At 38.9% G+C, this 26,144-nt stretch overlaps 1 protein-coding gene across 3 annotated transcripts in view; it reads right to left on the bottom strand.

Annotated features, from left to right (window-relative positions):
* The window catches only part of rxraa (retinoid X receptor, alpha a), a 96,780-nt gene extending 72,932 nt beyond the window's left edge, over nucleotides 1-23,848 (bottom strand). For all 3 annotated transcript variants that reach the window (XM_088391695.1, XM_088391696.1, XM_088391694.1), the window contains exons 1-2: nucleotides 23,718-23,848; nucleotides 20,965-21,025 (exon numbers count right to left, since the gene is read on the bottom strand). The gene's annotated coding sequence lies outside the window, so the exon portion shown is untranslated. The remainder of the gene's footprint in view (nucleotides 1-20,964; nucleotides 21,026-23,717) is intronic.
* Between the last annotated feature and the right edge of the window lie 2,296 nt (nucleotides 23,849-26,144).

Here is a 26,144-nt window from a genome sequence, read left to right on the forward strand (position 1 = left end):
AAATATGAAATGTAAAGAAAAATATGCTGGATATTGCACCCAGTGGTTCATGAATCACATTTGAAGCTTCATTTGCCCATCCCTACAAACAATTCCAAATTTCAAAGTTGGACTCACAGCTACGAATGGATTGTTTGTTCAACTTTTTGCCAAGAAAACAATCCCCCAAACAACTTTTCTTTCAAACATCAAAACTGAAGCAAATCTGACAGATTCAGAGTAAGACAGCATGCAGAAGAGCCAAGGCCTGAAAAAGGAGAGAGCCATTAAAAATTCCATCCCCACTTTGCCCAGTCCACAGAAGCAGCAATTTTTGCAGCTTTATTAAGCTGTCACTTGTAAGTGTGGCGCCACAGACTCCAAAAAGTGGGGCGGGGGGAACCAAATGGAGACTGTGAGAATGAGTGGAGCAAAGTAAGATCTCACTGTGCCGTGTTGGAAATGAAAAAGATGAATAATTACTCCACAACAATTCAATTTTTTTTTCACAGCATGCTCCAAATAGCACTTTTCACGTGTCTCTGGAATTTATGTAACTGTTGCTTGTCTGTCTGAAAGCCGTCTGTTCTTTGTTCAGCGAGCAGACGCTGCCTATCAGCTTACCCCTCTGCTTCTTACATAAATAAATAAAACATTAATGAGGCCCCTATTTATCACTCCTTTCTTTCTCGCCTGTCTCTGACTCTGATAGCAACTTTCTCTCGTCCTCTTGTTATCTGGAGTGTAAAAAAAAAAAAAAAAGCAGACAGAGTCCATCATCAGGCCAGAAGTAATTCAGGAGAGAGAAAAACCGGGCTAACAATTTTGGGAACACTCACAAAGCAAAATAGAGGCAGCTTTGTGAAAATAGTATGCATATATTTCTTCTGTAATTAAAATTTGTCGTACATCTGGTTCAGAAGTATGGGGTTCAATGTGTGGCCCCAGTGGCAATTATAATAAAAAAAAAATGACGTCACTGAACTTTTAGCAAGGAATCTGTCTGCATTGGAGCTGCTCAAGTTCAGCTTCACCAATGAGACACTAGTGACCTCTTGTGGATTTATCTGCAAAATGTCTCTGATCTTCAAAAAATCTGTTTAATTATCCAACATTATTATTATTTAATATATTAGTATAATATATATTAAAAATATACATGTGTTTTTTTAAAATAGTCACTATGAAAAAAACTACCAGGAAAAACATACACTTGACATTTCAGGAGACAAAAAGCCTTTTTGACATTTCATAACAGCAACTGGGAGGAATTTACTGCAATATTGATTGGCATGGGCGCTGAGTGAATTCATAACACAAAACAAAGCAAATTGATTATTCAACCAGAACCGAATTTATCTGTAATAAACAAGTGGAGGTAAAAAAAATTGCCTTGTGGTTGAATGCCAATATAGTCTCCATTATCCATCCAATTATTATTGGCATCTCCTCTGTCTGGCACAAATGCATGTCGACATCAAAACAGTCTGATGGAGACAAAAATACTGAACAGGAGATGTAGGATGATTGCAAATTAAGATTTTTTTTTTAGTAATCATAGGTTCGCTCCATAAATACATCTGAAATGTGAGACACATTTATCTCAAGCTTGGAGTTTTATAATCAATTTAAACCAACCAGAGGCTACACCCCCCCCCCCCATCCTCACCCCAGAATAATAATGATTTTTTTTAACTGCAGGTGGCACTGTTGTTCTGTCTTTTCTGAAATATAGTCAAATCCCAGTGGAACGGTAGGTGGCAGTGTAGGTTCATTACACAACTTTTTTTTTCTTCTTCCGCAGACTCTCCAGGGGCTTGCAAACTCCATCTTCAGACACATGGTGAAAATGATGGGCGAGTAGAAAATCACGTCATAACCCGAGATGGCACTCTTGCCGCACGTGTTGCCTCCATCTGATTGAACGGAACGAATTGGGGTGTCAGAGGGACTGAAAGAGGGATGCGGGTTGGAGGTCAGACAGAAGGGCAGAGTGTGTGAGGCGGATTAAAAGTGTTGGAACACATCAGGCGGGGGGCATGGATAGCGGCGGAGGGCAACTATCAAGCAGCTGAAACTGCAAGAGTCAACAAGGAGTCATATTTGCTCTTATCTCGGCCTTAGACCGCTTTAGCGCAGCAGGTGTACACAGCAATCCAATTTAACTGCATTATTAATGTCCTTTGATTGCATTGTGAATGTCACACAATCATAATCGGGCAACCTCTTCGCCCTTCCCTTGATTGTATAGTAAAAATCTAAGAATAGAATTGTGTACGTTCCTATTGGCCAACACTTGACACTGTGACACTTCCTTTTACGCACACACGTGACAAATTGTACAATGACAGCCGAATCTAAAAACGATTACGACCCCCGCATTGCTTTTATTAACGTGCCTCACGTGAGCTACTGCTACCCCCCCGTCACCTTTGCCCCCTACGCTAAGAATCGGATGTGTGTGCCATTTTGCAATTAACCCAATTAACCCTTTATCATGTCATCTTGCTGATGAGAAGACACAAATGGGCTAATTTGATCACTAATATTAGACAAATCCCCCACAGCAAGAATCTACAAAAAAAGAGGTGAGATTAATGAAGTGTATTGAACGTTGTTATTTTATGATACTTCACATTAAACATACAAATCTACTGAACTAAGTAAAAGTATATGTATTTGTACGTACTGTAAATTTCGGACTATAAGCCGCGACTTTTTTTCGCAAATTTTTTGTTTTAGCTGGTGCGGTTTATAGTCCAGTGCGGCTTATAGTCCGAAAATTACAGCATATAGATATGTATACATATATATACATTACATCAACGACTTTACCAAAACTGCTCGACTTCACCAAACCAAATGTCATATTCAAGCATTGGGTAGATAGTTTTTTTCGGCGGCGGATGCTATTTTAGCAATAGCAATAATGTGCATCGATGAAGGGAGAAGTCTCTGTATTTGTGTGCGCGGTGTCTTTTGAGCGGGCCATTAATTTTCATTAAGTGCTGTCACTAAGGACCATTAGCCAGGCTGGAGAATAATCACCTCCCCAGAGAGTTGGTGGCACAGGTAAGGGTTAATAGAAACAGGCCACCTTAGTGACACAACACTCATCATGTCCGCACACACCCAACCACACACACATTTACCTGTTAGCATTGGGCAATCACTCATTTTCATATTTCATCATCGACGGCAAACTCGAAAGCCCTCAAGTGAAAGGCCAACCGATATGGTTATTTATCACCGTGTCCGCATGTTAGGACATAATTGATATGACACTTTAGTTTGGGGAAGGCTTTTGCTTACCATACAAATTAAATCAAGAGAGCATCATTTATCAATTCCCCAGAGTGATTTAATTTTGCATTCTTTTCTTGCGTTTAAAAAAAAAAAGGGGGTCCAGAGAGACCACACGCTCAAAGTGAGACGGAACTTTGTTTTTAAAAATGCCAGTTCATAAAATCCCAAATACATTTTTGAGGTTAGATTTCCACCACACAAATATACGGAATAAACGCTTGGGGGAATTTTCAAGAGAGATAGATGGAGTCATTCATGCCATATTTGCTCTCTGGTTGGTATTAGCATCCAATGGTTACATCCAGTCATTATTATCCATCAATGTGTCAAGCACTTTGCAAGAGAGCAGCTGTCCCTCCAAGCCCAGCCAATTGGGTTTGATACCGCTGAAAAAGAAATCGCCTTTGCACACCTCTCGCTCTCTGGCAGCCTCATGACTTTGGCCAAGGGAGACGAGACCCATAACAGACCTTGACTCCGTTTACTCTCTGAGGCTTTCACCACGCTTGTCTGGCTGGCTTTGGCTAGCTTTTCATACGTTGATGACTGACCTCCCATTTTTTCGTCCTGGGAAAACACAAATACACTCAGAAGCTGTAGTGCAATCCCGTCCTGAGGTTTTTTTGTCAAGGCTCCAATCTTTGGGGATAACCGATTGCTACATTTAATTTTGAAAATGGAACAATAGCGCATCATTTCGTGTCTGCGGTTAGAAAGTTTTTTTTGTTCCCAGTTCGGTCTTGACTGACTGACATCGGATACGGGGGCCAGAATTTTTCAGTTGTTTGCAATTTCATTTTGTTTTGATGTTTTCGCTGCACGGCTCAAGCCCCTTCAGGCTACAAAACAGCGATGTTTTTTGGTTCCAAATTAAAATGCATTGTCATCATTTAGATGTTTAACGCTGTGTGAGTTTGATTGAATCACAACGCCATGACCGCATGCTTGTTTTACCCCCCGCGCTTCTGCAAAGCTATAAATTCCCAACTTAAGGTTATCTGCCAACATTAAAACAGACAGACCATAGAATAGAAAGCCCGCTCTGTTGCTTGCATCGCTTTGTGTTTGAGTAAGATAATGCCGTTGTCTCTTGGGTTCAGCGGTGGAAAGAAAAAAAAACAACAGGATGCAATTTTGATTCCTAGTCTTACCGTTTTCTTTGATTCAGGAATTTGTTCGCATTAAATGCTTTTTTTTTTTTTTTTAACAACTAGCAGTTCATTTGGTGACATCCGACAACCTTATTTGCTCGGTGATGTTAGAAAAACAAGATTGTGGCTTGATTTGAAAGGAAGCAAGATGTTGGAAGAAAGTGCTTTGTTGAGCTTTTGAACCTCATTTTCTCCTTTCTTGTCATCGGCGCCGAGCGCTTGACGAAGCCTGTCAACATGGGCGCTGTAGCAATTATGCAGCTGCTTGTGTCTTGTACAGTAGATGTACCCGTATTTTGTTAAGTAATGTTAAGTATTGTTGCGTTCCATTCAAGCTGTCAAGCTGTCACGCCGTGTCGGTAATTATTTTGTCCTTTATCTTTCGGAACAGCACAAACGCTGAAAGAAGCGTCAATAGGAATATTTTTAAAATCTATTTTGTTTTGTGACTACAAAGGATTCCTTTTCCAGGCCTGATCTAAAATTAAGTAAAAATTATTTCATGTATTTATTACACCCCCACCTCTAAAAATGACAACTGTAGTTGCTAATAATATCGCTTAGCCCAATAAAATAAAATTAGACTGAAAGATTGGGTTCAGATAAACAAATAAAAGTCTACTTTGCTTTTTAAATCACATTCATTGTTTGAATTATGTTGAATTCTAACATGTCTGAATTGATCAAACTTGTGGCTGGTGTCATTGCAAAAAGGTCAGATGTTCCATCCAATGCGGGAGGATTTTTCTCTTCATCTGTAGATGTATTTATGAGAAGAGGTTTTGCAAATGGCTGTTGACAGGGCAGCGTGCATTCATCAAGAAAACAAGCCACATAAGCAGGGACCAGAGTTAGGGGCTGGAATGAATCTCATCGAAACAAATCTAATACAAGCTCTGCCAGAAAGCCCATTTATAATGCTAAGATCACAACATTAATCCAAAGAGAGGAAGCAAAGAGGAAACAAGACAGGGGCCGGAGAGAAGCCGATAAATAAATGATGTATACAGTTTGAAGTGATTTTAGACCTATGTCTGCTATCCAGTTGCTAAGCAATAAGAAAAAAGGCTTATGAAAGTTACTTTTCTCAGTGGAGATTTGAAATTCGTGCCGGTTTTAGGCCGTTACTGTGCAAAATAGTGCAGCAATGGAAAAGATCTGTGAAAAAAAATATAAGGCAAACGGAGCAGCTGGCTAGTGGATGTCACTGCTAGCAATATGCCTTTTGAAATATAACAAACTTTGCCATTTGAAATGGCTTATCAGTGTTGGAACATGTTAAATAATGATAATAATAATAATAATGATAATGATAATAATAATAATGATGATGATAATAATAATAATAATAATTATTATTATTATAATAATAAGAAGAAAAAGAACTGGCATTTTAATTTTTACAGCAAAAATAATTCCAAGTCATGGAAATGCTAATTGCTAAACTAACTCACAACAGCTACTGGGAACTGGGAATGTGAGCTACTAATGCTCGCCTCCAAAATATTTGGGGCTATTTGAAAAAAATCTTACAGGGCCTCTCCACTTCAATGCAGAAACTGAAAATAGTATTTTTAAATTGTCTTTTTCGGTCTTTTGCCGTTTGTCATCACTTTTCTCGCCCTTCTGAAGTCATCCATCTGTATCGATAGTCTTGCAACGCTTATTAGTCGTCTACCTGAATTTGTTCATCGTACACAAAAACTTGATATTGCCTTTAAAGAAACACAGTCCGCATTTTTTGTTTGAAAAAACTTGCAAGATATCAACAACAGCCTCGGCCAAAAAGGCAATTAAAATAAAATGTAACACCCAATGGACTTCATAGGTACATTTCAAAAGAGAGCTTCTTCATTCTTTGCGCTTCAAGGCAAGTTTGGATGAGGCACTTCTCGCTTCAACTCGACTGATTGAAAAATTGGCGGCCTTGTAATAATCCACTTTTGAGCCTGTACGCTTACTCCTCAGCTTCACATCAGAGCGTACGACTACCTCGGGCGGCTCGGCCGTGAGCGCTCTCGGGCCAAACGTGGAGCCTTCATCGTGGCGCGTCCTGTGTAATCCCAGATCAAAGGTCCCGGAGAAAGGGGAATGGATTCTCCGCTCTAACAAGCACACTTTCTCAGATGGACGAAATTGAACTCATTTTTCTTTATCGGCCTTCTCCAGGCTAGCCCGCTATGTGAACTCCAAAGATAGACCGTGCGATGATAGCAGGGGCCTCGCTCGTAGCGGAGCGGACAAGAAGATGGGCCTTGACACCTTTGAGATTGCTAGATGTCTGTTTTTAGGCTTTTTATTTTCATGCAAGAACACACAAATCCAGATTCCACTAAAAGAAAGCACTATTTATAGTTTGTCTGGCAAAAACTGAGACAAAGACAAGATGTGTAATTGGAGCCTGAAAATCCGGCTTGTTTTTGTTTCTTGTCCAGAACCTTTGAAAATTTCAAATGATGACTCGCAGCCAGATTTGAAGAGACTGGAGGTCGGATATGAGTCAGAAAACAAATGCAAGAGGAAGCATCAGATGTTAGTCTGACTAATCTGAAAGGCACACAGACTCGATGAGATCAATCGGGGTTTGAAATGATTTGTAGTACACTGAATAAATACGACAGGTGAATGGAAAGCACACAGTACGAAGATCTCATAGACGACCACGTGCAATTTTGGAGTTAGAGAAAAAAATATGTAAGATGCCTTTCCTCGCTCAGCTTTTTGATAAATCAAGGCTGACTCGTCTCATCATTTTGTAGGATGCTGCCTTTTGATGAATCAAAGATCTATAAAAGCTCTCCACCTGGTGAGTGGAAAGTGACCCCATCAGAGGCTGGTACAGAGTCCATGTAAAATCCTCAGATTTCAAATTGAAGAGAAGGAATAAACAGCAAACAACGATTAAAGACGGTATTTTAATCTATGAAAGATGTTTGGTTGAATCTTGACATCATTCCAAACGAATCGAGTTCTTATTTCGACATGGGACAGCCATCTCGGAAATTGTGAACTTGACCTGGAAAGTGCTGACAAGTGACCTTTACGGAGGAGACAGACAAAGGTCAAATGTATTTAGTCTCGTAGCTTGGGTGGAGACTACATTAAGAAAATGCTGAGTCAGGGTAATCTCCATTTCCACTTTGTGCGACCTAACGCAAAGAAGCCAGGGCACCGATCTTGACATAAAATCCCCGGCGACATGACACGAACTTCAATTATCACCTATGCAATTCCATCACTGACAGTCGGTGTCATTTTTTTGGAGGACAAACCTCAACGTCTGTCATATCGAAGCTCTTGTAATAGTTCCGAGGTTAACATTCGAAAATGCAAATGTCACTCTGAGAAGAAAAGCGTTTTCTGCTGAGTCGGAAGATAAATGGCACAGCACTCGCTCTTTTTACGACAAATGTGTGTCGAGGCTTGAGCTGTATGACCTTCCGTGTGTGCTTTGAAGGAGATGCCGACTTTTATTATTCCAAAACCATATCCCCCAAAGTCTTTATTTTCAATTTTTATTCAAATTCCATTTTATCATGTCTGTTTAGTCTGCGCAATTAACATCGACACTAACGCGGGTAGTCCCATGAAATGAAGCTTACTTGGTATTTGCTTATTTATGGTAAACGGGAGATCTACCACGATTAATTATTCATGGCTACCCTGGCGGATTATTTAACGAGTGCTGACAAAAAAAAGGAAGTAAATATGTAATAAAACGCAATCTGGCGTTTTGCCTTGTCTCATGACGTTAATGAAGATGTGCTCACGTTTATTTCTATATTGCAATTGTGGAGTTTTAGATCCATGTTTTCAATGCCTTTCAAGGCTTTTTAAGGATTCACAAGACACTTATCAATTAGCCCTACAGCTCGGAGCTCAAGTTACATAACTCTCTTTCTTATAATTGATCCATTGTTGAATTTTATCCTTGCCGTCTGGCAATTTTATTATGCATTGACTGTTAAAATCCTACAATTCAGATAAAAGATTGAGTTGAAAGTGAGCCGGGGCTGTTTTGCTCCACTAGCCTTTTTGAAATCCAGCCATGCAAAAGCTCAGTTAATTATAAGTGAACAAAGATGAGGGGCAGGAGAAAGAACAGTGAGGTTGACAGACGTTTTCTTGCCTCCCAAGAAACAATGATCTGTCATGGCTGATGGTTCTTTGGTGTAGGGGGATGAAAGGTATGATGACACAAAGTGATAGAATGGGGAGTGATATCAAGCGCTATGTGATCGTTTGTCAGTAAGAATCTCGCCCAAACTTTATTGCGATGAAAAACGGTAAGGATGCATTTGGCATTGCAAATGAGAATTATTCAAATACAGTATCGAAGGTGCAGTCTCAATGAACAAGTCTGTTTGGGGAAATTCCATATCTAAGACGCATTAACCCGTTCAGTACCATTGATGGATAAAGACGTCCAAGTTTTATTTTAACTGGGCTGGCAGTGAAGGAGTTACGGGAATCAAAGCAGGACAGAAAATAATAAGTCATTAAACTTTAATTGAACATCCTTTGATATGCTTTAAAGGCACACTATAGTTTGAAAAATATGATTTCATATTGAATTCAAGTTTGTAGCCTTTCAAAGACAGACGTTTTTTTACGTGTGTGTTTGTTGTCTTATTAACGAGGATCTAAAGCATTTGCAATCTAAATCTAAAAACAGAAACTTGAGTGTCTGATGTCATATGGTGGCCTGGCTAACAGTCCACTTCTGACATATTGTATTCCGATCACCAAAGGAACCGATTTCAAACATCGGGCTCAAAGCTAAACGAGATTATAATCTTATCTGTTGCCAGAGAAAAGTAGATTATAAAGTAACAAATCTCACTCCACTGTCAGGGATAGGAAGCAGACATAGATAGGATGCACATTAAGTCTCACAGACTAAAATCTGGAAGTAGAAATGAAACATGTAGTGAAGCAAAATGACTAAATTAAAAGACGGAACCACTGTTGAGCTTTTTGATCGCACACCCCAGCTGATCTAGCCTGCTCAGCATGGTGACTATTCAATCAGGCAAAGGGCAAGCTCAAATCCATCCCGCGTCAAATTGTGCATGATAGATGTTTTGGAAATCAGCTGTCCTGTGTTGATGGACTTCAATGATCTAAAACCTAGACAGTCCTCACTAAGCCAGCGATGGAAGCTTCGTATTTCCTTGCTTTTGATTCGGGATTGTTAAATTAAAGTGGCGGGCTATCTGAGATTCATTCAAATCCGATGGCTTTGATATAGACGAGCTGTTCCACGTAAATTACAGCTCACATGCCAGACTTGATTGTCTTATTCGCCGCAAATGGAGAAAAAATTACCCTTTCGGCTCGAAGGGAATACATTTTCCAAATGGCTTTTTTTGCAAAGTCGATGTCTCGCTGTGTAGCTGAACATGAAAAAGGCGCTGTTGTGTTTTGGCTACAAAGCAAAGCGTTTGCTAGCTCATTATTGCTTTTCGCAGACGCCGCCGTCATTGTCTGCGGGATAATAAGGCACACAGGGCCACCTGAACTCAAAGGCAACTTTCACCTTTGGTGTCTCGAGGAAGGGACGCTCATTTATCACCATCAGCATGCAAAGGCTCCGCCGCTCAGTCCCACATTACCTTAATTAGGATTTTATGAGAGGTCATCTCCTGCCTAAAGCAGTGCTGTGTAGATATAGAAAAGAAGCAAAACAAATCACATTTATTATGAACCCAAATCCTCAGAGGTTTAAATGGCGTCATTTGGAGCCGTACTGTAAAATTGGAGTGCAAATGGACTCCCAATTGCACTTTAAGATTAATTTGTGTGTTACAAGCGATGCCGCGACTCCATCGTCAACAAGGCTTTTAACCTCCTGTTACAAAATGCACTGCAACTTTGTAAAGTCATGCAAGTACAATTTTCTAAATGTGAAAGAAGACCAGAAATAAAAAGTCGCTAACCTTCTGACGGTTAATTTTGTTCTCATTAGTTATATCCGGAATCTGAGACACGGCGGCCTCATACACGAAAAGTTAATCAACTTTTCATTCATACTAAATGTCAAATCAAAGCACTAAATCTAGGCTCCTCATCCATTTATTAATATTTTATAGCCTGATTTGTCTTAAACAAGTGAACCCTCATCATGTCAGAGCCATATCGTCCTCAGTTGTTCAGAAAATGAGCCCCAGTTCCCTTAATAAAAAGGGAATGAATAATCCAACCAGCAGATATTGGATCTGTTTTATTTGGAACGCTCTAAATTTTAGAATAGAAGAGGCGAAGTTATTCAAGTGATAATACATTATTTTTTCTCAGCTCTCGGCCGAACAATGCGGAACAAACAAGTCCCTCTACAAGCAAAGCATCGTGGTGCACATCATTAATCAGAAAGCAGCAAAATAGAAGTCGCTGCACTTTTGCCGACATTTCTAAGAAATACCAGAGCCGGAGAAACGATGTATGCTGATAAGCTTACAGCCGAGGCTGGGAATGCACCTTGTGTTTATTTTCACCCGGTGAACTGCATAGCCTTATATTTGCCATCTAATATATATATCCCTAATATATATATTTATATACATATAAAATATAATATAATAATAATAATAATATATATATTTAAAAATATATGTATATATATATATATATATATATATATTTTTAAATATTCTGTCCACCGCGATCTGGGTTAAACACGCGACAATCACTTTTACCGTAAATCAGAGCTTTCCCTGTGATAGGAGTCAGTGTCTGCCAAATCCATATTTATAAGCAACAGCCAAGGCGACATTCTTTGCCCTTAGCCAGCTATGCAGAGCAGTAAATTGAATTTTGCCGTGCGCCTCTCTCTGACAGAATGCTGAATAAGTGAGCGGATTGGTGCTTTAGAAAAATACATGACTGGTGACCCGCATACACATTAGAATAACTACACAATATGTCAGATGGTAAACTCTCGTGGCATTTGACAGACAGTGCAACGGAACCAAAACAGGTATTTTAAAACGGACAAACTGTTTTGATTTGTTGACAGCGGAGATTCAAAGTAGAGGAATTCTTAGCATCAAAGAAATCATGACGAATTTAGATATTAAAACTATAACTCAACCTATTTTATTATCCACTCAAAACCTCTCCGATTGAATTTTCTTCAGGCAAGGAGACTGGTAATTACTCCTCCGGGCCTATTTTCTCTCACGCCGTTGGCAGTCTCGCTCTCTCTCTTTTTAAGAAAATCCAAATTAAAGTCGGATACTACTGCAAAGTGGAATATTATGCATAATTAATAACAACCACAGTAGACCATTATCAGCCTTATGCTATTTGGTTCTGAAGAAAAGTGAATTAGAATATTAGAACCTAACAAATGTCAGCATGGGTTTGCATAAAATATCCTGTTTGCTATGTAGATCAAGACATATTGAGTCCAAAAATATTTCAGTAGCATTGCTTTATGGAGTTCTTGTGCAAACGCAGGAGTGAGCAGCAAAAATAGCATCCACGGTTGAGCGGAAGCCAAAGAAAAGTCACCCGTGCCATCGAAACTCCCAGATCCACATTGATTTGTTTGCGCCTAAAAAAAAGAAAAACATCTACTGAAAATAAAGTTTTAAGAGTGAATTTGTGAAGGCTGTCTATATAAGTTTCTGAAGCAAAACGCGGTTTGAGCATCTCAGGCCCTGACATGTACATCTAAAGGAAGCGTCAGTGACGAATATCTGATCCCCCTTTCAAGATGATTGCATGATAAGAACATTTGATCTCTTAGCTGGAAACACCTTTTGAGGCTATTTTGGTTTTTTCCACTCATTTGCAGACCAGAATGTTGCAAGATCAAGACATGGAGTCACAAAATGTCAGATGAAGCCATGACATCAAACACTATTTTAAGACATTTGTCATTACTAATAGAATTTAATGATAATAATTTAATCTATTTTGCATATTTTGTGATTTTTTTTTATGTATCTTCTAGATCACAGGTGTCAAACTCAAGGCCCGGGGGTCAGATCTGGCCCACCGCATCATTTTATGTGGCCCGTCAAAGCAACTCATGTCTGTCATGACTCTCGCTAAAATCTTTACCAAAATTAGTCATGTGCAATAAATAACTGAGATTTATTTTTTTTACAATAAGTCAAACCTGAGTGTGTTGTCTCTCGTGTGACTGTGCAGGTGTGCCTAATGAAGCGACTTAAGTCCAGATAAATGATTTCACGGCGACACACAAAAAAAGGAAGACTTTTATATAAACGGGTTGCGCTTTCAGTGATGATAATGTATGTTAAAATAAAAGCACGATTCTAGTTTGCTGCGGTTTACAAGCCGGATGGATATAATGAAGCAATAAGCCAGAAGCATCTGTGCAAATTGAGGGAGGTTACAGTTTACACTGTGCCTGAGTCATAACTGGCTCTAAGGGATGAGAGGCTAAATGAGCTACCTTGCCTGTGACTGTGGTAAATTTGAAACTATTTCTGTTGCGCTCCGAGGCCTTGAACTTTATGAGGCGTGTTTTAATGCAGAAGCATCCAAACGCTTGCACACGGGGATCTGCTTATTTTTATTTATTTAAACAAAAGAGAAGAAACTGCGTTGATTCCGGACGTATACGTTCATGTCGGATGTTTAAAAGTTAATTTGATTCAAGTGAAGGAGAAAATCTTGCCAGACCATTTAACAGGCTTGTACATGTACAACAAGATTGGTCGGTTTCAGAGCTTTGAAGTTCTTTGGAGAGTTTTTTTTAAATAAATGATGAAACATTGAGTTTATGTAGCACATCACGGCTTGTAAAAACTGTCCTGCTCTCTTTGCTTTAATATGCGCATTTAAGTCTTCAGATGCTTCGTTTAAAAAACGATTTTTATAAGTTGCTGATGGTTTTTTTTCTTTGGTGTCACGTCTTCAGTGAGGTAGTGCAAACTGAATCTTTATCAGCACTTCCTGACTTTGAACATCCGTAAAAGAATTCTCATGGGCTAAGGTAAGGTTTCTACAAGAACATGCTATTTGACATGACCTTTGGGTAAAAGCTTGTTTGGATCCCAAGGGTGTTGAGAAAAGCCAAAGTCAGTGGTGTACATGGTTGTATGAAAACATGTACGAATTTCGAAATTACTTTTACAGTTACCCATAAAACAGTTTTGTGCAATATACATTTTAAAAAAAAGTGTGAACCCCTTGGAGTTAACTGAATTTCTTCATAAATCAGTATATTATAACTTATGGTTTTAAATAACTGTTTGGGAGCTTATATATACTGAACAATAAAGGACTTAAAATAGAACCTTGAGGCACACCACACGATTTACATGTAAGAACAGGAGTTTATCGTTAAAGTTTTGTCTGTGATGTTTGATAAAAAAAAATAAAAAAATTCAACCAGCAGCTCTCTTAGTCATAATAAAATACTAAAGCACAAATTATAGTAAATTCCAAATGTGTCAAACATCTTTTTCAGCATATCCTTCTAAATTCCATCGCCCAGCCCAGACGGACAATCCATATGATAGTTGCGATGCGAGGAGGCGGCAGCAGAGCAGCAAATGAACAGATGGTAGAGGAATTCAAAATGCTTTATTTCAGGAGAGTTCAGTCGTTATGGCTCATATACTGACTTAATTATGAGACAGGGGGAAGATTGAACCCCTTGGAAGAACCATTTGAAATGGTTGGGATATCTTCATTAGGACTACAAAATTTCCAGCACTCTGATAAAATTGAGTGCATGCCAAAAAAATCTTAAACAAGAAATGCTTTTCCATACAATATTTAGACCCAGTCGCAGAATCCCATCCCAGTAATATCCAGCTGATATTTATGATTCAACCCTTCACAATGTATCACTTGTCACATGGTGTTATAATAAAAAGTAATATTCACTATGGGACCCAGCCCTAAAATTACCAGAGCAACCATAATGGTCTGTTAGCGATCGAAGACTGCATGGTGATAAATGTTCTCACATGCTCACTCATTAAAGCAGCTTTCACTGAAAAGTGCCTTTTACACTTTACCACAGTCTGAAGTACTTGCGATACACACGGAATATTAATAGTGGAGAAAACAGTGGACTACTTGCTCTGTACATACTTAAGTGCTTCTCAGGGTGTTGCATTTTTCATATATATACAAAAATCAATTTGCTGCATTTTCATCTTATCTCTTTGAAACAACCAACAGGATCTTTGTAATAGGGAACAATGGCCTCTTCTACAGTGTTTATGTCTGGAGCTTGCCTAGGAATTTACAACACGGTGCTAAAGATGGACCGGAATAGAAATTTTTTGTGGGTTAAAGTGGATCTGAAAATGTCAATGCTGGTACAAAGAATGAAACTGTTTTGGGTTTTGCTTCTCTCACGCTTGAATTTTAATGAAGGGCAACCAGTTTTATAAATATATAATTTTTTACTTCTATATAAATACATATTTTAATTTATTTTTTATATATATTATTTTTTAATTTTTTATATAAATAAAGGAGTTCTTTGACCCTTCTTTACTGAACATTGCAGATGGTAAAATAATCACCTAAATCATTTTCAATTTCTCTTTCTGTTGAATTCTGATGAAGGGCAACTAGTTTTATAAATATATATTTTTATTTCTATATAAATACATATATATTCTAATGTATCTGTTATTTTCTATATATTTTTTATTTATTTTAAATGTAAAAGAGTTCTTTGACCTCTCTTTATTGAACATCGCAGATGGTAAAATAATCACCGAAATCATTTTCAATTTCTCTTATCACATTGGCAAATTAGAGAGAACCTTGACTGAACAAGATGACACTGATAGTCCCCATGAATTTTAAGTGTCATTCCCCCTCTTTGAAAGAGATGAGCCGCAGGTCACCTCTTCTAATATCGCAAATTTCTAAGGTCTTTGGTTCAGCTCCGACAAACTATCAGCTACCGAGGGGGATCTGAAAGATTAGTTATACAATGTCAATTACATGAGTCATCAGTTATGCCACGGTGAACATTAGATCACATCTGAGTGATTGCCGGGGTATTCTCCATGACCTTCTGCAGGTGGAATCTTTTTTTTTTCATTCCCTCTTAGGTTGAATCAACGAAAAGCCCAGAAGTGGGGTGAAAAAAAAAAAGAAGGTTTCCGTGTTTAGGTGGTACAACGTCAAGCCCTTTCGGATCTTCAGGGACTGAAAGTAGAGTGGACAGCTGCCGATGTCTGAATGCTTCAGCACACAGGAAATGACTAAGAGACACACACACACACAAATGTCTGCCGGCATTAGCATGAGTGACAGTCTCGCCACCTTCGGAGTCGTGCAAACATGCATCTTCATGTCAAGACAGGAAATGATACTTAGCTGCGGGCTCACAGGAGGAAACTGTGGCTTTCAGGTATAGATGTGTCCTCGTGGGAGGTAACACAGAACATCCAAACAATATTAACCATAAATTATCCCAAAAATGAATATGCTGCTGGTTGTCAGTGTCCCAAGGGTGACGCTCTGTCCTGACACCGCCACCTCAGAGGGAAAGGTGTGTCACACTTCACAGATCACCGGCCACATTCACCTCCACAGCCACAGCTAGCATACCCGGAGGAATTTCCAAAACCCGGACAAGCCATCGCTGTCGCATGCTTGATCTCACCTACTTTCAATTACGATTGATATGTTCTTTTTTGGAAAGTGTCTCGTTGGCTTCCTTGCAATTTTGTTTCCCGCTGAGCTCGGGAAATTTCAAGAAAGAAAAAGTGAAGGATGGGGTATTTAACAGCAGATTGATGAGTACATTTTGTACATGAATACATGCTGGTCCCTAGAGTTTTGAAACAAAGCTTTTTTTGCATATTTATGCAACAGCGCAGAGCAACAACACATACAAGCTTGTTTTCTAAAGCTTGAGCTGTACAACCTCCAGCTTGACACTTTTTATGACCTATCTCGTTATTATGTTGTCTTTAAAAAATGTACAAGCTGCCTAACAATTTAAAAAAATATGTTATTATTTTAATTAATATATATTTTTTGATTATTATTAATTTATGTTAATATATTATTTAATTTTTTTTTCTTCATTTTCAGGGGCCTTTGATTTGTGTCAGGGACTTCTAAACTTTTGTGGTACCATTTAATTTTGGTACCACAATAAGGAGCTCGGTACGACCTGACACCGTTTAGAAAAGAACAAATGAACACAATATCAGAACATAAAACTTATCAATTTGACAAAATATGCAACATGTTTACGAACAAATTAAAATTCACCTTTTCAAAGCCATTAAAACCAAATGCTGACTTTGTCCGTTGTCTGAAAATTCAATTTCTGTAACATAATTGCACGCCGCAATGGGAATGTCAAGTGTAGCCCGTGGACATGTGCGGCGGTGTTGCTATGAATTGCTTCATGGTCGTTTTAAATATGCATTTGTGATATTACGTCCGCCGAGGAGGCACACTGCACAGATCTGGCAAAAAAAAAAAAAAAAAATCAGCATTATGAAACCTATTGTGGAACATTAAATTAGTTTCATTGAATTGTTTATGCTTGTTTGATGACCATCATTATTGTAATATTTTTCTCTCAATTGACAATTTAATCATTCTTATCTGCAGTGTTTGCGAATGAGAAGATTTCTTTTTTATCGTACATATAATACAAATTATAATGTTGATCAAACAAAGGAAGATGTACGACTGGAAGGATTACAACAGCGTCCTCGGTCCTTAATATGCATGCTTTTTTGTAAATAATGTATTGGAATTGTGACAATATGCAGCAGGGCCATTAGCCAAAGGGCTGCAAATTAATGGGAGGGGTCAGTGCATAGCCTTGGCCTCTTGCTTGCATCACAAGCTATAAATTTCATCTTGAAACTACTTTGAGGCTTATGTTCACAAGAAGATGAAGTGGGCGCGAGTGAATAATACAAAAGGTGAGTTGACTGAGCGTGGGATGGCGTTGATTTTTATGAGTGATAATGATGAGTCACAGAAAGATACATCTAATTGTTATCAATGCAGAAATGAGCACTTTAGATTTCAGTAACAATGAAGAAAAAGCTGGCATTGTGGTTTTCAAAAAAAGGGAAAGCCTCCCCAATGCCCTCTCATCTCAACTTTGTCTCACAATACTACCAGCGAAGCTCATTTGCATGAGATGAGGCAGTAAATAACTATGCCCTGAAAAAGCGTAGCAAAGGAAATTCCTGTGTGGGTGAGCAAAATGTACATCAAAATATAAATCTTTAAAATCAGTGATCGTAAATTATTCAACTGGATAAAAATGGCTTAAACACCTCAGAGGTCCAAAATGTTCAGATTGTCATTTTTTTTTTTTTTTTAAAATAAGAACTCAACTAAGATCACAGGCGGAGCTAGGATTTTTTTTTTCTTTGGGGGGGCCGGGGGGCAAGTATATCCTCTATGGGGGGATGGCGGAAAATGTAGAAAATAATTGCCTCATCTGAGCGGCCTTGGCTAATGCCAGTGAAATTGTTTGAAAACTGTTTCAAGAAAGTTCCATGATGACTCATTCTCTTCTTCTAACCTCGCCTCCACGAAGAAATACAATTAGTTATCTGATCGTCCTCTTTAAAACTCACTCCCTGACCCCTTCAACATGTTTCCCGTGGTGCCTTCTGCCTGGAGGACAGTTATAAAGATGCTGAGTCAGGTAAGCGCCGTCGGTGACAAGCTTTTCTCCATTGAATCTGTACACATGATTTACAAGCCCAGTTAACTGGCGGAGCTCTGCCAAGAGAGACTGGATGAGAGTGAGTCAGTATGTGTGGGCAGATGAAAGATGCATTGGAGAGTAAACATGTATAAATCATTTTGACATTTCCTTGACTCAAATTGACTATACAGGGATTTAAAAAAACATTCAAAAAGATGCATTAAGTAAAAGGAAATATAATGTAAAAGATGTATAGAAAATTGAATGGATGTCAAACTGTATGTCACGGCACAGTATGCTTAATTTGCAGCTAGCCTGTTTGAAATTGCATTTTCTGTGCAGTTACAGTATCGGAAAAAAACCTTGAAAAAAATTATACATTAATTAATTTGGTACAATTAGGCAGTAAAAAAACAATATGTCATGCTGACGCTAGCATTTACCTCCGTACTTCACACAAATGGTGTGACCGACCTGCCCTATAGCGTGTAAATGTTTTTCAAGGTTGCTATTTTTAAACCGAACTGAATCATCCCTTGTTGGGAATGCCACGTAATGTCGTTTGAAATAGAGTAGTAGGGCTAATGCCCTTCCCAATGGGTTGACCCTGGAAAAGTAAAAACAAGAGTCTATTTTCTGGAAATAAAGCTGGTAAAAAGCTTTTTTTGTTGAATAATATATGAAGTGGCGCAAAGAGAACAACAAGAGACTGAAACAGAATATCTTATTTGAGTCATGCCTTATGTTTAATTACTTCATTAATAAACTTACCAGGGACATTTGGAGGCTATTTAACAAAAAGTCATTAGTTAATTTCCAGCGAAAGCGCGCGCACGCACGTCAATTCCTGCGAGGCGTCTTTAGATGAAATATTCAGAAACAATGACTTTCACTTTTCCAGGCGAGTTATACTCTATTGCAAACAGAGGTGGCACAAAAACTCATACTTTGCACTATGAGTAAGTGTGCATGAATAAAAATCACCTGAGAATGGCGAAAAAGCGCTGGAGGCATTACAAGATGAGACGGCGAGAAAAAATATCAATTATGGATGCATGTTACAAATTAAGTACGAGGTGCAGTCAAGGCCAATGTATCTTCTAGAGGTGGAATTCATAATTATTGACAAACAAGAATGATAATGCCGATGACTCATCTATCCTTTACTCCTCAATTCGTCCTTTTAAATTTACTGTTTTGCCTTTGAGGTTTGTTCTTTCCGGGTTTATACTGTGCCCCAGTAAAAGAGCAAAGTTCAAATTTTTGTTTCCACGTAAGAAAAAAATGTGCTTTCGTGCACGATTGGTTCACCCAGCTCTGTTCCCTCGGGGAAAAATATGACTCAGACTACAGAAACTTTTGTGATTTTAGCACAATGTGCTCAGGTTGGCCGTCTTCACAGGTGTCGGCGCTCATTTTGGCGGATCGGTTCAGGTGCGGCCCGTTTCCGAGCATTATGTGAGGTCAGTGACCTGCGAGAACAATATTCATCACAGCAGCAGGTGCAGCCATGCCGACAGCGAAGGCTCAGCGTGTGTCTTAGGAAAAAAAATCAAATTTCACTGGCACTGGGATTTTTTCATCATGCAATTAACATCTTCATTATGACCTTTTTCATATAAGGCCAAAATGTCAAGTCGAAAGAAAAACTGCATCCACCGTCAAAACAACAAATGTTGCAACTCCAGTCACATAGACAGCCTTATGTTTTACATAATGCAGCGTCTGCAAAAGTGACAGAATGAATAAATGCACATTCATGCAAAATAAATAGGCAACAAGGCGTGACACTAACTGTACATAACATGAGTATGCTTAATGGGGCCAAAATGCAGTTTCACACATGCTTGCAAAGGCCCACGGAGGAGCACAGTGTGTCACTTCCATAAATCACATTCCTCCAGGTCTGGATTTAAGAGTTGAGCAGTTTCTAAAATCCATTTTGATTTCCACAATGTCATGAGGTAATAAATCATTAAGCACACTCCCGTATGCATCCTCTTAAAGAGCGCTGAACATTGCCTCATAAATCTCCTGTGACTTTGCCATCCCCTTTGCTAAAGTCTTGTGGCGAAAACAAAAGGCTAGTCTACCTCTAAGTTTTTTTTTTTTCATGTCAAGCTTTTGTTGTGGTGTCATAAAACGATACTGTACATTAGAAATTCTGACTTCATCTTCTGGAGTTTCAATCCTTTCTCAGCGTTATGTTCTTTTCTGCTACTAAATAAAACATGGAAACGATGCGATAAAGAATTTTGGCTTGACGACAAGGTCAATAAAGATCAACGGCAATGCTCTAAATGATGTGTTTTATAATAGGGAGATAATGAAGGATGCAGGAAACAACTTTTTTATGACGCCCCCCCCCCCCCCTCGGGGATACATTTACGGCGAGATCATAAAATGCTTTTGAAAGAAATGCAACACTGTATCGCACTTGTCAAAGTGGCGGCCATTGGCGGAGTTGACGGGTCAATCAAACTGTGGGGAATTGTTAATTTTATCTTTGTTCCCTTTCCTCTGATGGCAGTATCATGAGCAGACACCTGCAACTTGGACAAATTTCAAGCACAGTCAGAGAGACGCTCTAGCTTCCGACGGGGATTTGAGTCAAAGATTCCAATCTGCACTGGCATTATCCGGGCTTGCAGGTGTCACCACGCGGAACCGTTCTGTTTATCTTCGGACTTGGCTTCATGCACCACAAACCGCGTGCTTCTTAGAGACTCGACTTGTCGACAAAAAACAACATATTATGTTCCTTAAATGACTGCTATTTACGTTGAGGGTGTAAAGATACGTGCTTAATTTACATAGAAAATAAAAAGCAGCAAAACAGAGCTGCTATTAAAAAAAAAAAGGGAGCAATCTCATTTAACTACTCACCTGTGCAATGTTAACGACATCCTCTCTTTTTGCGCCGGTTCCCAAATTGGATTAGCCATCCCTGAAAAGCCAAACACAGTGTTAATAGGCACAGGTCAATGAATGTCAATGTTTATTTAGTTGTATTTTTTTTTTTTTTAAGTAGTTTTTCAACTCAAGCAAATCTCTTTTTGATTGTTCTACTCAACGGCCAATTAAATGTATGCAAAATGAAATTACGGCAGTATAAAAGCAAACGACTGCAATAACCTTCTCATACCTTTTCAATTTTCCCTTTCATGGAGAAACACTAAAATTAACAAATGAGCTGCTGTGACAAGGAACTTTGCTCAAAGTATAGACATACTCAATATACTTTAGACAGAGTTTAAAGTAATCATATCTTGCGGAGGCTTTCATATTTAATAGGATCATAAAAACGATAGCTTACATTTTCCCCACGCACTTATAATAAAAAATATTATCTAACCACTCCTCTGCCCGATTGTTTCTGTTCTGAAATGTTATTCACGACATAATGAAGCTTCAAATTTGCTTCATGAACCAGTTGTACTTTTTTTTTTCAGTCAGTTTAGACGAAAGATAAACTTTTGAAGAAGATGGAAAAAAGTCATTTAAATGCAAATTGAAAAATGTCCGCAGAAAATCTCTTTAGTTTGTATTCAATTTTATTCTAATATGTTCAAATTCAGTAGGAGCAAGGTTGCGCAAGCTTTATGGACGAGCTGGAACGGGCCGATAAGGACGCTAGTTGTCGTGGAGATGTGCAGCACGCTGGCCTCTTTTGGTGTCCTTTCCTTTTTACCTGTCAGATTTATCTGGAGGAAACCAGAGTTCTTCTGTGTGGGTCTCAGCCACAATACCCACAAACAGCAGTTCAATAAAACTTTTTTTTCATAAGGTGCAGAGTTGTTTACTCCAAAAATTGCCACAGACATAAGCTCAGTTAAACGCAAATAATCAAATCACAAGCACAAATCAAAGTCAAATTAATGCGTTTGCTTCCCTCTCTGACAATATATTTTTTTTAGTGTGGAAGGGAGGATTAATTTTGCATTCCTGCACAGGTTATACTATTTTTAATTTATTTTTTTACTTATCATTGCTCATTAAATCCATCTACCTACCATGTGCCTTACAAAATCAAAGTAGTAATTGTATTTGAGTCTATAAAACTATTTCATTTAGCGTCATTAGTTCCACCGCTATAAATAAAACAGCTCACTCTGAAGTGCTGCAAAAACATTTGGCCATTAAAAAGTTTAATTACAGAATATCGCCGACACAGCAGAAATGTGAATAAACAGTAGCAAAATGTTGCCTTGCCGTCATGCGTAACTGCTTGTTGTTTTTCATAGCGTCAAAATAAGCTTGAAAAATAAAAAGATGAAGTATAGTGGACAACCCATTTAAGATTAAGAAAAGGCCAATTAAACACAATTTTCACAAGCTGGACATCAGAGATGCCACAAAAACTCTCCCGGAAAATTAGTACAACTCATTACGGCCCATTAATAGATTTTAGAGATTTACTTTTAATAATAGAGTTTCTTGTTTGCATGTTTTGTGTTCAAAATATTTTTCTGCCATATTGTCAAGGCCTTGTGTTATTGTCACCCTTATGTTTTGTTTTTCACAAAAGTGGCATCATCTGCACCGAGCCTGGAGGAAACACGAAAAAACCTTGTTGAGTACGTAAGTTATGATGATCTTATCTGTGTATTTTAATGAACTCCACGCACACACTCGCACAGGCACATTCTGGAAGCCATTTCCAGCCTATTAACAGAGAAGCCGTCCAGCGCTGAGGAGCAAACGACCTGCTGCCGTTCGAAAAAGTGAAACAAATAAACAAGCCATTATTTATCTCCTCGAAACTCCTGATGTAAATGTCGAGGTGCTTTTTGCAGGGAGAGAAACACACTGGAATGAAGACTGCAAATAGTTGTACTTCACAATAAATTGTGCAAAATTGCTTCAGCAAGTATTCAGGAGTGAATTTTATCCCCATGCATGGCTTGTCACTCAAAGTCTCCTAAAACTTGCTTTTTCAAAACTGACAACTCCATTGTGGGCCTGTTTTTTTATTTTTAGAGATTTGGCCAACAAAATCGCAGTTGGAATTGTCCAACTATAAATAAGATTATTAGGTGCACTATTGATTTTCAAAAAAAATAAAATGTTTGACTTTTTATTTTTGTATCCACCTCGTGAAATAATTTCTGGGAATGTGTGGGGTTTATTTGGCAACCTTTACTCCTCATGCTCTTGTCCTTAAAGCTCCATTTGGCAAACCCCGAGCAAGCTGTCATATGTCATTTATTCAGCAGCAGCAGCTTCTATTGAGCCACTGCAACTTGAGGATTTGACAGACGGAAAGGATCGCTCTGTCTCTATCTCCATGCAAAAACATTCCTCAATGGGTTTGATACATTGTGTCTTGGATACATCGTGTCTTGGATGTCTTGGAATTAGAGCAACTTGGAAGGCAACATCACAAAACGGATTGTTTAATAGTGGATATTATTTTGTGACATTTCAAAATACTTAAATCAGACTAACTGCAGAATGTTAGAAACCTAATTTGGTTTGCATGCATGGCATTGTGATGCATAGTGAGTGTGGTGGCAAATGTTGCATCTGGTGATCCTTAAAGTTTGCCCTTTCCACAGCTAAGCATCAGTGCATCTGTTGAGCTATGCAACGGCTCTGCATGTGGTCCTAAAATGTGAAACGGAAATTAAAATACTCACTGGAAAGTTGCGAATGACAGCTTGAAACTTGACTAAGTTGCAGTTACAGCATGACACAGCACAATGACCTGCTAAAGACTGACTAGGAGGGCAGCAGGAACTATATATAGACAACCTGAAGAGGTAACGAGGAACACCTGGACAGGACACAATTGGCCGAGGGAGCTGATTGGAAGACGCAAGGGGCGGGGCTAATGATAATTGGTTGAAAAAATGATGAATAATGAGCCATGCATAAAAATAGGAACACAAGGAAAACATAACACTGGCAAAAGGGAAACGAAACATAAACCAAAATCAAAACCAAACTAAAAACATTTTTCTTTCTTTGAGATGTGGGTGTTCATCTCTGCAACTTGTTGAGTTTGATCTTCAAAACAACTTTTGCTTTCCCAGAGCCTATTAGCTAGCGGATCTATCACTTTTCTATCCGCATGACTTCCATCTACCTGTGACTTGGTAGGCCACCGGGCGTGGGCGAGGAGTGACGAATTTCCATCATTGACGTTTTTCTCTTTCATATATAGTCACAGGTCTAAACACAACCCACACAAGAAATCCTTGAATTGGCAATGTCGTCTCCGATTAATACCCAAGGATCTTACGGCATGAAAAAAGGAAGTGCGTCTCGATAGCCGTCACATGGCATTAAGCGTTTTTCTCTGTAGTTACTCATGTTACATTTCAAAGAGCGCTTATTTGAACAAACCCTTGTTCCTTTCACCTTCCATCCGACTTGTTGATTTTGTTCTCGAGTGTCCTTTTTGCCAGGACAATTATTCTTCAAAGTCCTTTAAAGCAGGCATGAGACGCTTCTGCCAGGATTATTTTCCTTTCCGAGGTGTGATTGAGTGGACGGCGTGTCTCCCGTGTCCTCCATGTTGTGTCAGTCACCGACAGCTTCACTGCCAGTTAATAAGCTATTCCACCACAGGCGGCGTGCATGTACACCCTCGTAAAAAATTGTCACTCATCCGTGCGGCGGCCGCCTCGAGGGCATTTCATCAGTTTTGCATATGCTTTGGAAATATGCAAGAATCACCCTTAAGGTGAGACCTCCATTAAAGCCCGCCTCCTTTTTTGGTGCAGTTGAATGTTATGATTTACTAAATAATAAATCAATTTTAATGTGACATTGTCAAGATCCTTTTATCTTGGATCTGGAAAAAAAATCTGGTCAATGAATCTTTCTATTGAGCTGATTCGAATGATTCAGTACAGCTCTTCCATTTAAGGTGTGTTTCGATATAATCGTTTTTACCCCCCGCAAAACAAAGTCTTTCAAGACTTTGTTTCAGAAACAGCTGTAATAATTCACCCACCCAGATAATCTTTTAATTACAAACGACATGAAGTCAGATGACTCGCAGATGGCTGATTGCAAATTGATGTTGATTCCAAAGGCACCTGCAACACAATTGCTACCTGGAATGGAAGCGTTTGGGTCGTCATGGTGATGGGAATAACCCGCTCTGAATCAATCAACAAGCACATGGCAGGAGGGACTCGAGAACAGTCGCTCTCGGTTGTCTCGGAAATAGGCAATAAGATGTCACAAACATGAGTGGAAGATTCACCGGCAGGTTAGCCGAGTCAAAACTCGAGTGCGTAAGGATTTATTCTTGTAAATTGAAGCCCGAAATGAATCTAATGTTCTCGTAATACCTCCGGCAGATTGCTATCCAATCTCTTCTGTACTTACCGTTCTATCTGGAATAGGCATTCTATTGATGACGATGATAATAATAGATGATCATTTGATTTAACTAGAACTTCTCAACTTCCATCATCAGTAAAGAACACAATGGCAAACCAAAGATGACCTCCTTGCGTTTAGTCGGCTCTTGAGCAGGTGCTCCAACCAAAATATTGATTTAATTCCAGAGCCTTCTCTTCTCCTGAGCTAATGAATCATTATTTTCACATCCAGTCGCTGGAGGAAACATAAGGCGTTCGCTCTCCCTCCCTGGCCCGTTGCATTGGATGATTAGCGCTCTCATTAAGATGAGGCTCGGGGAGTGGAACTCCCACAAGAGCTGCAACATTGAAAAGAGATGTTCAAGCACATTGTAGAAGATTACGTACATGCTTGTAAGGACGGGAAATGCTTTGTTTGTTCTCTTCCTATTGTTTGTTTTGTACTTAATTAGTGTATCGTCAGTAGTTGTTGATACATCAATGAATCTTCTGTTCATCAAAGTAGCGATTAGTCTTTTTTTTTCTAATTCGAATTAATAAAGTGGATGGCAGCATGGCCAATGGATGTGCAAAATATATGTCGTGCATAACATATATTCAAATGAGGATTTTGTGACTCGTAGAGTGTGTATTATTTTCACACCCGACGAACATTTAAACTGCAACGGTTTTCGAAGCGAATCTACTCTGCTGATGACAAGATAAACCAAAGTCCTCTTGTCTAGCGAT

Source organism: Syngnathus floridae, chromosome 12 (genome assembly GCF_059516105.1).
Source record: "Syngnathus floridae isolate MCC-2025c chromosome 12, RoL_Sflo_1.0, whole genome shotgun sequence".
In the NCBI taxonomy this organism is placed as follows: Eukaryota; Metazoa; Chordata; class Actinopteri; order Syngnathiformes; family Syngnathidae; genus Syngnathus; species Syngnathus floridae.